Source organism: Procambarus clarkii, chromosome 83 (genome assembly GCF_040958095.1).
Source record: "Procambarus clarkii isolate CNS0578487 chromosome 83, FALCON_Pclarkii_2.0, whole genome shotgun sequence".
Classification (NCBI taxonomy): domain Eukaryota; kingdom Metazoa; phylum Arthropoda; class Malacostraca; order Decapoda; family Cambaridae; genus Procambarus; species Procambarus clarkii.
In genome coordinates, this window is record NC_091232.1 from 20,654,128 (window position 1) to 20,667,648 (window position 13,521).

The following is a 13,521-nucleotide window of genomic DNA, read 5'->3' on the forward strand; positions in this document are numbered from 1 at the left end:
TTGCAATTTGAACAAGAGGGTTTTTAATTGATCGAACCATATTCTTAAAGTAAAGTAAATGAGATGTATTCCATATTTTGCAAAATATACGATGAAGGCACACAAACATTCATGCCAAAACTGAAGGGCAGGATTTATGAGGAGACATTAGAGGCATTAAATATTCCAAACTAGAAGACAGAAGGAAAAGAGGAGATATGATCACTACGTACAAAACAGTAACAGGAATTGATAAACTTGATAGGGAAGATTTCCCGAGACCTGGAATTTCAAGAACAAGAGGTTATAGATTTAAACGAACTAAACAAAGATGCCGAAGAAATGTAAGACAATTCACTTTTGCAAACAGAATGGTAAACGGTTGGAACATGTTAGGTGAGAAGGTGGTGGAGGCCAAATCCGTCAAAAGTTTCAAAGCATTATATGACAAAGAGTGCTGGGAAAATGGGACACCACGAGTGTAGCTCTCCATCCATCTGATTGATAACCCAAATGAATTTTTCATGGATATGATACCAACATCAAATCATAAATCAGATGTGATCCTATCCCCACTGGATTTTGAAGAAGCCATAGACAGTATGCCTATGCACTCTGCACCAGGCCCTGACTCTTGGAACTCTATATTCATCAAGAACTGTAAAAAACGTTATCGCAGGCCCTTCACATTCTTTGGAGACAAAGCCAAGATACTGGCATTGTCCCTGACATACTAAAAACCGCAGAGATAGCACCGCCCCATAAAGGAGGAAATAAGGCAGAGGCAAAAAACTACAGACCGATAGCACTAACATCGCACATCATAAAAATCTTTGAGAGAATGCTAAGAAGTAAGATCACAAAATACATGGAATCACAGCATCTCCATAACCCCAGACAACATGGTTTCAGAACAGGGCGCTCTTGCCTATCACAGTTGCTGGACCACTCTGACATGGCACTAGATGCCATGGAAGACAAACAAAACGCTTTGACAAAAAAAAGCCTTTGACAAATGTGACCATTGTGTTATTGCACATAAAATGCGTTCAAAAGGAATTACCGGAAAAATAGGCAGATGGATATACAACTTCCTGACTAATAGAACCCAATGTGTAGTAGTCAACAAAATAAAATCTGGACCATCAACCGTAAAGAGCTCAGTCCCCAAGCGTACTGTGCTTGCTCCAATACTTTTTCTCATCCTCATATCGGACATAGACAAGGACACAACCTATAGTACTTGATCATCCTTTGCAGATGACACTAGAATCTTCACGAGAGTAGGCAACATAGAGGACACGGCAAACCTCCAATCAGATGTAAATCAGGTCTTTCTATGGGCTACAGAAAATAACATGGTGATTAACGAACATAAGTTTCAGCTCATGCGCTACGGAAAAAATAAAAAATATAAAAACGGAAACCACTTACAAAACTCAGTCAAATCATAACATTGAACGGAAAAGCAACGTAAAGGATTTGGGTGTACTGATGTCAGAAGGCCTTACATTTAAAGAACACAATAAAGTAGCCGTCACAACTGCAAGAAAAATGACAGGATAGATAACAAGAACTTTTCACACTAGAGATGCTATACCGATGATGATAGTTTTCAAGACGCTAGTGCTCTCTAGAGTGGAATACTGCTGCATAATGAAAGCCCCTTTCAAAGCTGGAGAAATTACTGACCTATACTTATGCATTTATCTTCGGTTTAACACAACAGGCACCAGACACACGCTAGGCATCATACACACTAGGATAAAACAAACATTAGGCCAGAAGTCAGAAAAGAATTCAAAGAATTTTACTGGAAAGGCTTGCTGTTAGGAAAGGAAGTAATTGAGATCAATTAATGCACAGTATGTCAATTTTGTGAAATATATGATAAAGGAACAAAAACATTTATACCAAAACAAAGATGCAGAACTAGGAAACAGGATTTGTTCAACTGAAATTTCAAGACGGACAGAGACCAAAAGACACAAAAATGGAATCAATATACGAAGAGGCCAAACCCCCAAACATACCAGTAATACAAAGAGAAACAACTACACGGCAGTGAGGAGAGAGGCAGAAAGAAATTTTGAAAAAAAGGAACAAACAAATGTAAAGTAGAACAAATCATATTCTATAAATACAGCAACAACCAATTGCAGGTAAAGGATAATATTCAGAGCTTTTAAATGCATGGATGGCGAAATACTCAAGAAATTGTTCACGACTTTTGTTAGACCAAAGTTGGAATATGCAGCGGTTGTATGGTGCCCATATCTTAAGAAGCACATAAACAAACTGGAAAAGGTGCAAAGACATGCTACTAAGTGGCTCCCAGAACTGAAGGACAAGAACTATGAGGAGAGGTTAGAGGCATTAAATATACCAAATATACTACACAAATATATATACTACACATGCACAATAAACTACCCTACACAGGCTGAGTATGGTGTGTACAATAAATTATTAGCTAAAAGATAAGACTGAGTTTGTATAAATGGGGGTTAAGTCAGAGTGGGAAAATGTAAGTGGAGTGCCTAAAAACCCTGTCCTGGGACCTCTGTAATTCATAATATATACAAATAATTTAGACTCAGGTTTGATCAGCAATATTTGAAAATTTCCAGACGATACAAAAGGGATTTTTTTCTGGATTCAGGATTATTTTTTTATGGCTGAAAACAGGTTTTCAGCAATAAAAGAAATACAGTATTGCTGGAACAACCGTCGACATCTTCAAGAGAAAACCTGAACATCTTCAAGAAGTGAAGATGACCTTGAGAAGAAGTATAGGTTGGGAGAAGTATAGGTTAGGAATTGTCTCCAAAGAATTCTCAAAGAATTACTCGTTATTGCTATCCAAGATAATTAGACGAGCCAAAGCTAAATACTACGAAGATAAATTTACCCAAATAAAGAGTACCTTACCTAAAAATATGTATGTACCTTACGTAAATAAACATTTGATTTTGAAGTGCCGGACAAACAAGGCTGTGGTGGATATGTGGGCCTGAGGGGCCTGTCCAAGCAACAGCCTGTTGGACCAAGCTCTCACATGTCAAGCCTGGCCTTGGAAGGGCTTGGTGAGTAGAACAACTACCAGAACCCTATAATGCATGTATCAAGGTGTCCAGGCAGTGAGCACCACATAATGCAGTGCAGTCCTGTAAGAATAAGCACAGTAAGTATGGGCATGGAGGGGGTGCAGCAGTGGCTTGTGAAGGGCTGGAGAGTAAATGGACATGCCCAGGGGTAAAAAGCATTAGGGTAACAGAACATAGCCCATAAAAATAGTAATGACAATGAATGAATAATTATATGAATGCAATAATACTTCATATCTCAATAGGAATACTAAGCAGGATGCAAGACAAGGTACTGGTGGTGATAGTGGTTGGTACAAGTCCTCACATCCCCACAGACACCAGTAACAGCCCTCACCTCCCAACACAGTACCCTTGTAGCGAGTTAATCTTATACTCGCTTCATTATCTTATAGCATAACTAATTAACACTAATTACAGAAGCTACACAGGTGATACTTTGGTGTGAGTTGAGCGCACTGAGCGTCGGTATCGCTACACCCTTGTTCCTTAACAACCCTTTGGACCTTTATTACAGAAAAATAGAATCAATTAATTTAATAAAATATAAAATATAAGTGCTTACTTACGATAATACTATCGGTGGAACACAAAATCTTCTTCTTCTTGATAGTAGGTGCAGTTTGCATGAAGGGTTAGTCTTCGCCATGACTGAACTGACGACAAAATGGCCGATGTGTTGATATGGCGTCAGGTGACGCTGTGACGTCACAGGTGAGGGACGCTTTGCGCATTACTCCCTCGTACTTAAAAAGTACTACAGGTACTTTTTGGTTTTATTTTTGAATATGGCAGAAGTTGGACAGCTTTTCAAATCATTATAAGGGAGTGAGTTCCATAGACTAGGTCCCTTTATTTACATAGAGTGTTTACATAGATTAAGTTTGACTCTGGGGATATCAAAGAGATATTTATGTCTGGTGGGGACGTGGCCATGTGTTCTATTACATCTGTCCAGGAAGAGTTTCAGAACAGGGTTTGCAGTTAGAAAAAGGGCTTTATAAACGTAATTTACACAGGAGAATGTATGGAGTGAATTTGTTTAGCATGTTTAAGGATTTGAACAAGGGAGCTGTGTGTTGTCTGAAGGTAGAGTTATTTATTGTCCTGATAGCAGATTTTTACTGGATGATGATGGGCTTGAGGTAGTTTGCAGAGGTTGAACCCCAAGCACAAACGCCATAAGAATGATAGGGATAGATAAGTGCATAATAGAGTGAGAGGAGAGCAGAGTAGGGTACATAATATCTGATCTTAAACAGTATACCAACTGTTTTAGAAACCTTTTTAGTTATGTGTTGTATATGGGTGCGGAAGTTGAGTCTCTTGTCTAAGTATAGGCTAAGAAACTTTCCATCATTTTTATTGCTAATGTTTACATTATCTATCTGAAGCTGAATTGCATTTGTTGATTTGTTTCCAAATAAGATATAGTAGGTCTTTTCTATGTTTTGTGTGAGGTTTGTTGGTTGACATCCACAAGTAGACTTTTTTTAATTAATTGTTTACAACATTATTTAACAGGAGTGGGTTGGGGTCAGAGTAGATGAGTAGTATCATCAGCCAACAATATAGGTTTAAGTATGTTAGAGACATTAGGGAGATCATTGATGTATATAAGAAACAGGAGGGTCCTAGGATGCTGCTCTGTGGCACCTTTACGGTAATTAAGTGGTAGAGTGGGAGAGGTTATATCATTGATGGCTTCATATTGGTGTCTGTTACTAAGATAGGATCGGATATAGTTTAGGGCAAGGCCACGGATTCCATAATGGTGGAATTTAAGTAAGAGGTAGTTATGGTTAACAGTATCAAAGGCCTTTCTCAGGCCGATGAAGAGTTCAATTGGAAACTCACTTTTGTCAAGGGCTGAGAAGATTAAGTCAAGCAGACTAACAATAGCATCATTGGTACTCTTTTGGGAGCGGAAGCCAAACTGACAGGGACTTAGTATATTGAATTTTACAAGATTGGAGTAGAGCTGTTTGTAAAAAAAAAAAAAATAATTTTGATAATATAGGTAGATTCGATATGGGTCTGTAATTATTTATGTCTGCCGTGTTACCTCCTTTATGAACTGGCGTTACTCTTGCTTTTTTAAGGATATCAGGGAAGGTATGACACTCTAGGGATTTGTTGAACAGCAGTGCTATGGATGGTGCAAGGGCATGGGTGGCACGCCTGTGTACCATCGATGGTATTTCACTAATGTTCCCAGCTTTGGTTTTTAGCGAGTGAATGATGGACACAACATCTGTAGGGCTGACCGGAGAGAGGAGAAGAGAGTTTGGATAGCTGCGTGAAAGATATGTGGTAACATATGTCTGAGTCTCTGGGATTTTTCGGGCAAGGTGAGCACCAAACGATGAAAAGAAGCTATTAAATTCAGTTGCTGTTTCAAGATCTGTTGCAGGTGTATAACCATCCTTGGAGATTTTTATCTTATTATGTGAATGTTGTTTAGCTCCTAGGATGGTAGAGATGGCTCTCCATGTGCTTTTTATGTTGCCTTTTGCTTCTTTGAATCTATTCTCGTAATAGGAACGCTTTGCTCTTATTATACTATTATTATACTTATATTATATTATTATTATACTTATTATTAATTATGCGGATCAGGACATCACCTGATCAAACACATCAAACATCGTTTGACCACCATCAAACACACACATTTCGTGTGTGTTTGACGCTCACTGATATGTACCAGCGTTGTTTTATATATGGTGCTATTCTATCTTACGCTTTGTTGCTCTTTTTTACCTACGGGCTCATAGAACATTCTATTGCGAAAACATTGGCACAAAAATGAATGACGTACATACAATAATAATGTCAGGACAGTGATATAATTATAAACTTTCAAAGCACTGTATCGCCCATGTGTCGTCTTGTCACCAATACTGGGTAACAGTTCCGCCACTTCCCACACTCTTGCGGGTGGGCAGCGACCATTATTCTACGTTTATATTCATATCACCGTGTTGGGAATTTCATTGCGAGTACATTGATACCAAAATTAACGCTGTAGGACAAGTGTGGAAGTGATAACAATCCCAAGAGTAAAAACATTTTGTTGCTCTTGGGCACTCACGGCGAGTCATCTACGTAGGTATTTATTGGGTGCTGGTATTCATATAACTTTTGGTGACCGTTTTTGCTGATTTTCTTCTAGAGAATGTTATTGCGAACACGTTGGTACCAAAATGAAATACATAGCTCGAGAACTAAGGTCAGGAGAGTAAAAAGAGTATACACATTTTTGTTTTGACGCTTAATTAAGGTTATTGTGAGTACTCATCGCCTGCCTAGAAACTGGAACTAGTAATTCCATCTATCATACATATCATACAAGAGGAGCCACACATCTATGGATCATCCAATAAAATCAGCAGACTTCTAGATGTTACTACTGCTCGGCTTAGACTCGGTTACAAGTATCTCTGGGAATTCTCATTATCTGCTGATGTAGACCTGACCAAATGTAAACTTTGTCAACAAAATTATTCGCACACCCTCCGTCACTATGTGATGGAGTGCGAAAAGATACATGAATTTAGAGACAATTCTATAACCAATGTTCCAGCGATGTGTCAATATTTCATTCAAAATGATCTGCTACCAGAAATTTTAGCCAAATATCCCCAGTTTGCTAACTGTAGATAACAACTAAGTGATTGTAACCTATCCACCGCTGCCCACTGCATGGATGGGGGACGGTGTGCAGGACAAACATATAAATTTTGATACTAGCTCTCCACATATGTCAGTTGCTTAATTTAGAACCTGTACTTGAGGTCGATCTCGAACCCATTGTTGATGTGATGACTTATATTGAATTTTGTAACTAGCTCATCAAGATTGTAACTTGCTTAGCTAAATGAATTGTGGGGTTCAGTCCCTGAGCCCATTATGTGCCTCTGTAACCCTTTCCACAACCGCCCACAAGATGGGTATGGGTGCATAATGGGGTGGGGTGTCTTGGCCAAACGTGCCACATCAAAACCACAAGTTGACATTGAATGTGAATTAACAATGAGACAAGTAAGATTTATACTAATACATTTATACTAACTCTGTTGAGCGTTGACCATTTATACATCAAATCTGTTGATGTGAGCACTTTAGTTTAGTCTGCCGTTTAAAGAAAAAAAGAGCATATCAATGGTATATCACAGAAAACGAATTTATCATAAACTCATGTATTTGTCTTATCATATTGAACTGCATTCATATTTTTAATATATAACAATATGAATATACAAATTTCTGTAAATCCCCTACCTTGTTGGAATCTGTGGAAATGAATGAGCAAATGTGCTGGCTGAAGGCGCTGAAGGAAACCACATTGGTTTCATTTTGGATACAAATGTCCATGGAAATTCAAAATGGAAACTAATTATATAGTTGAACCTGCAGAGACGAGTTTAAGAATCTGTGTTGAGAGTGATGGACACAGCCTTCACAATTATACTTCAGAGAATGTAAACATCTAAGAGTCATTAGAAATATGTGTAGAATAATAAACCCTACATTGTTTGAGTTAGGGAAAACACCATTTGTGATATATAGATACTATAGCTGTTCCTAAAGATTCACCCTTTTTTGCACCAGCAAGATAACATATAAGATTTTAAGAGTTGACGAATGTTAATATTCTTGTTTGATAAACTGTGAACTTGAGACATAGTTAATAAGAACATATTAACACAACAAAATGTTTTCAAAATCCTTAACACCACTTTCCAGCAACTTATATAATTTATATAAATTATTTTAGAGAATAATACATAAATTATATATTTAAACATGATATAGTGTTTAGTGGAATGTATAAGGAGTCAAATTGTGTTAAAAAGAGCAATTTTTAGAAAATTTGGAAAAATACTTTTTTCTGTTCAAATTATAACTAAATGGATTATAAAGGTTTCACTCAGCTAATATATATCATTCACAATTTATTAATGAATTTTACAAAAAAACACCATAAATTTTATATTTAAACATGTAAAAACTATTTGTTTTACATTTGGAAGAAAATAATTGTAGAAAAACAATTTATAATTAAACCTTTGTGTTTGGATTTTTTGAGTAAAAGTTTCTCAAAGGCTCTCCTGCACCATTCTCAATGCAAATCATTCCCACACCTATGGCAAGAGATAGGCGAACGTTGTGTAGATGATTTGTGTTTGCTGGGTTCGAGTCTCCTGGTGGGAAAGTGTTCTAAAGTTGTATACATCACTCTCGTGTTTAGGAGAGTTGTGCCTTAAGCATAGAAACAGTGTTCTCCCATATTAACAGGGACTTGATGAAAAGAACGTATAAATGACCCCTCACTTGCTCTGGTGCTCTTGGGAGGTGGTGATCTTTGGAGTATATAAATACTCCGAAATAACCATCTCTTTTAAGGGTCTGAGCAGGTGGTGGAGCGGGTTAAGGCGTACCTGTTATGCCAGTTGCTGGAAGGCTTCTGTGCTGGCTAGGGTTCGAGTCTCCTGGCGGGAAAGTGTTCTAAAGTTGTATACTTCACTCTCGTGTTTAGGAGAGTTGTGCCTTAAGCATAGACACAGTGTTCTCCCATATTAACAGGGACTTGATGAAAAGAACGTATAAATGACCCCTCACTTGCTCTAGTGCTCTTGGGAGGTGGTGATCTTTGGAGTATATAAATTCTCCGAAATTACCATCTCTTTTAAGGGTCTGAGCAGGTGGTGGAGCGGGTTAAGGCGTACCTGTTATGCCAGTTGCTGGAAGGCTTCTGTGCTGGCTAGGGTTCGAGTCTCCTGGTGGGAAAGTGTTCTAAAGTTGTATACTTCACTCTCGTGTTTAGGAGAGTTGTGCCTTAAGCATAGACACAGTGTTCTCCCATATTAACAGGGACTTGATGAAAAGAACGTATAAATGACCCCTCACTTGCTCTAGTGCTCTTGGGAAGTGGTGATCTTTGGAGTATATAAATACTCCGAAATTACCATCTCTTTTAAGGGTCTGAGCAGGTGGTGGAGCGGGTTAAGGCGTACCTGTTATGCCAGTTGCTGGAAGGCTTCTGTGCTGGCTAGGGTTCGAGTCTCCTGGTGGGAAAGTGTTCTAAAGTTGTATACTTCACTCTCGTGTTTAGGAGAGTTGTGCCTTAAGCATAGACACAGTGTTCTCCCATATTAACAGGGACTTGATGTAAAGAACGTATAAATGACCCCTCACTTGCTCTAGTGCTCTTGGGAGGTGGTGATCTTTGGAGTATATAAATACTCCGAAATTACCATCTCTTTTAAGGGTCTGAGCAGGTGGTGGAGCGGGTTAAGGCGTACCTGTTATGCCAGTTGCTGGAAGGCTTCTGTGCTGCTGGCTAGGGTTCGAGTCTCCTGGTGGGAAAGTGTTCTAAAGTTGTATACTTCACTCTCGTGTTTAGGAGAGTTGTGCCTTAAGCATAGACACAGTGTTCTCCCATATTAACAGGGACTTGATGAAAAGAACGTATAAATGACCCCTCACTTGCTCTAGTGCTCTTGGGAGGTGGTGATCTTTGGAGTATATAACTACTCCGAAATTACCATCTCTTTTAAGGGTCTGAGCAGGTGCTGGAGCGGGTTAAGGCGTACCTGTTATGCCAGTTGCTGGAAGGCTTCTGTGCTGGCTAGGGTTCGAGTCTCCTGGTGGGAAAGTGTTCTAAAGTTGTATACTTCACATACATTATATTTATATATTCACTTGAACTTGAACTATATATTCTCTTCACTTGAACATCACTTGGTGATGTTTAGGAGAGTTGTGCCTTAAGCATAGACACAGTGTTCTCCTATATTAACAGGGACTTGATGAAAAGAACGTATAAATGACCCCTCATTTGCTCTAGTGCTCTTGGGAGGTGGTGATCTTTGGAGTATATAAATACTCCGAAATTACCATCTCTTTTAAGGGTCTGAGCAGGTGCTGGAGCGGGTTAAGGCGTACCTGTTATGCCAGTTGCTGGAAGGCTTCTGTGCTGGCTAGGGTTCGAGTCTCCTGGTGGGAAAGTGTTCTAAAGTTGTATACTTCACTCTTGTGTTTAGGAGAGTTGTGCCTTAAGCATAGACACAGTGTTCTCCCAAATTAACAGGGACTTGATGAAAAGAACGTATAAATGACCCCACACTTGCTCTAGTGCTCTTGGGAGGTGGTGATCTTTGGAGTATATAAATACTCCGAAATTACCATCTCTTTTAAGGGTCTGAGCAGGTGGTGGAGCGGGTTAAGGCGTACCTGTTTTGCCAGTTGCTGGAAGGCTTCTGTGCTGGCTAGGGTTCGAGTCTCCTGGTGGGAAAGTGTTCTAAAGTTGTATACTTCACTCTCGTGTTTAGGAGAGTTGTGCCTTAAGCATAGACACAGTGTTCTCCAATATTAACAGGGACTTGATGAAAAGAACGTATAAATGACCCCTCACTTGCTCTAGTGCTCTTGGGAGGTGGTGATCTTTGGAGTATATAAATACTCCGAAATTACCATCTCTTTTAAGGGTCTGAGCAGGTGGTGGAGCGGGTTAAGGCGTACCTGTTATGCCAGTTGCCGGAAGGCTTCTGTGCTGGCTAGGGTTCGAGTCTCCTGGTGGGAAAGTGTTCTAAAGTTGTATACATCACTCTCGTGTTCAGGAGAGTTGTGCCTTAAGCATAGACACAGTGTTCTCCCATATTAAGAGGGACTTGATGAAAAGAACGTATAAATGACCCCTCACTTGCTCTAATGCTCTTGGGAGGTGGTGATCTATGGAGTATATAAATACTCCGAAATTACCATCTCTTTTAAGGGTCTGAGCAGGTGGTGGAGCAGGTTAAGGCGTACCTGTTATGCCAGTTGCTGGAAGGCTTCTGTGCTGGCTAGGGTTCGAGTCTCCTGGTGGGAAAGTGTTCTAAAGTTGTATACTTCACTCTCGTGTTTAGGAGAGTTGTGCCTTAAGTATAGACACAGTGTTCTCCCATATTAACAGGGACTTGATGAAAAGAACGTATAAATGACCCCTCACTTGCTCTAGTGCTCTTGGGAGGTGGTGATCTTTGGAGTATATAAATACTCCGAAATTACCATCTCTTTTAAGGGTCTGAGCAGGTGGTGGAGCGGGTTAAGGCGTACCTGTTACGCCAGTTGCTGGAAGGCTTCTGTGCTGCTGGCTAGGGTTCGAGTCTCCTGGTGGGAAAGTGTTCTAAAGTTGTATACTTCACTCTCGTGTTTAGGAGAGTTGTGCCTTAAGCATAGACACAGTGTTCTCCCATATTAACAGGGACTTGATGAAAAGAACGTATAAATGACCCCTCACTTGCTCTAGTGCTCTTGGGAGGTGGTGATCTATGGAGTATATAAATACTCCGAAATTACCATCTCTTTTAAGGGTCTGAGCAGGTGGTGGAGCGGGTTAAGGCGTACCTGTTATGCCAGTTGCTGGAAGGCTTCTGTGCTGGCTAGGGTTCGAGTCTCCTGGTGGGAAAGTGTTCTAAAGTTGTATACTTCACTCTCGTGTTTAGGAGAGTTGTGCCTTAAGTATAGACAGTGTTCTCCCATATTAACAGGGACTTGATGAAAAGAACGTATAAATGACCCCTCACTTGCTCTAGTGCTCTTGGGAGGTGGTGATCTTTGGAGTATATAAATACTCCGAAATTACCATCTCTTTTAAGGGTCTGAGCAGGTGGTGGAGCGGGTTAAGGCGTACCTGTTATGCCAGTTGCTGGAAGGCTTCTGTGCTGCTGGCTAGGGTTCGAGTCTCCTGGTGGGAAAGTGTTCTAAAGTTGTATACTTCACTCTCGTGTTTAGGAGAGTTGTGCCTTAAGCATAGACACAGTGTTCTCCCATATTAACAGGGACTTGATGAAAAGAACGTATAAATGACCCCTCACTTGCTCTAGTGCTCTTGGGAGGTGGTGATCTTTGGAGTATATAAATACTCTGAAATTACCATCTCTTTTAAGGGTCTGAGCAGGTGGTGGAGCGGGTTAAGGCGTACCTGTTATGCCAGTTGCTGGAAGGCTTCTCTGCTGGCAAGGGTTCGAGTCTCCTGGTGGGAAGTGTTCTAAAGTTGTATACATCACTCTCGTGTTTAGGAGAGTTGTGCCTTAAGCATAGACACAGTGTTCTCCCATATTAACAGGGACTTGATGAAAAGAACGTATAAATGACCCCTCACTTGCTCTAGTGCTCTTGGGAGGTGGTGATCTATGGAGTATATAAATACTCCGAAATTACCATCTCTTTTAAGGGTCTGAGCAGGTGGTGGAGCGGGTTAAGGCGTACCTGTTATGCCAGTTGCTGGAAGGCTTCTGTGCTGGCTAGGGTTCGAGTCTCCTGGTGGGAAAGTGTTCTAAAGTTGTATACTTCACTCTCGTGTTTAGGAGAGTTGTGCCTTAAGTATAGACACAGTGTTCTCCCATATTAACAGGGACTTGATGAAAAGAACGTATAAATGACCCCTCACTTGCTCTAGTGCTCTTGGGAGGTGGTGATCTTTGGAGTATATAAATACTCCGAAATTACCATCTCTTTTAAGGGTCTGAGCAGGTGGTGGAGCGGGTTAAGGCGTACCTGTTATGCCAGTTGCTGGAAGGCTTCTGTGCTGCTGGCTAGGGTTCGAGTCTCCTGGTGGGAAAGTGTTCTAAAGTTGTATACTTCACTCTCGTGTTTAGGAGAGTTGTGCCTTAAGCATAGACACAGTGTTCTCCCATATTAACAGGGACTTGATGAAAAGAACGTATAAATGACCCCTCACTTGCTCTAGTGCTCTTGGGAGGTGGTGATCTATGGAGTATATAAATACTCCGAAATTACCATCTCTTTTAAGGGTCTGAGCAGGTGGTGGAGCGGGTTAAGGCGTACCTGTTATGCCAGTTGCTGGAAGGCTTCTGTGCTGGCTAGGGTTCGAGTCTCCTGGTGGGAAAGTGTTCTAAAGTTGTATACTTCACTCTCGTGTTTAGGAGAGTTGTGCCTTAAGTATAGACAGTGTTCTCCCATATTAACAGGGACTTGATGAAAAGAACGTATAAATGACCCCTCACTTGCTCTAGTGCTCTTGGGAGGTGGTGATCTTTGGAGTATATAAATACTCCGAAATTACCATCTCTTTTAAGGGTCTGAGCAGGTGGTGGAGCGGGTTAAGGCGTACCTGTTATGCCAGTTGCTGGAAGGCTTCTGTGCTGCTGGCTAGGGTTCGAGTCTCCTGGTGGGAAAGTGTTCTAAAGTTGTATACTTCACTCTCGTGTTTAGGAGAGTTGTGCCTTAAGCATAGACACAGTGTTCTCCCATATTAACAGGGACTTGATGAAAAGAACGTATAAATGACCCCTCACTTGCTCTAGTGCTCTTGGGAGGTGGTGATCTTTGGAGTATATAAATACTCTGAAATTACCATCTCTTTTAAGGGTCTGAGCAGGTGGTGGAGCGGGTTAAGGCGTACCTGTTATGCCAGTTGCTGGAA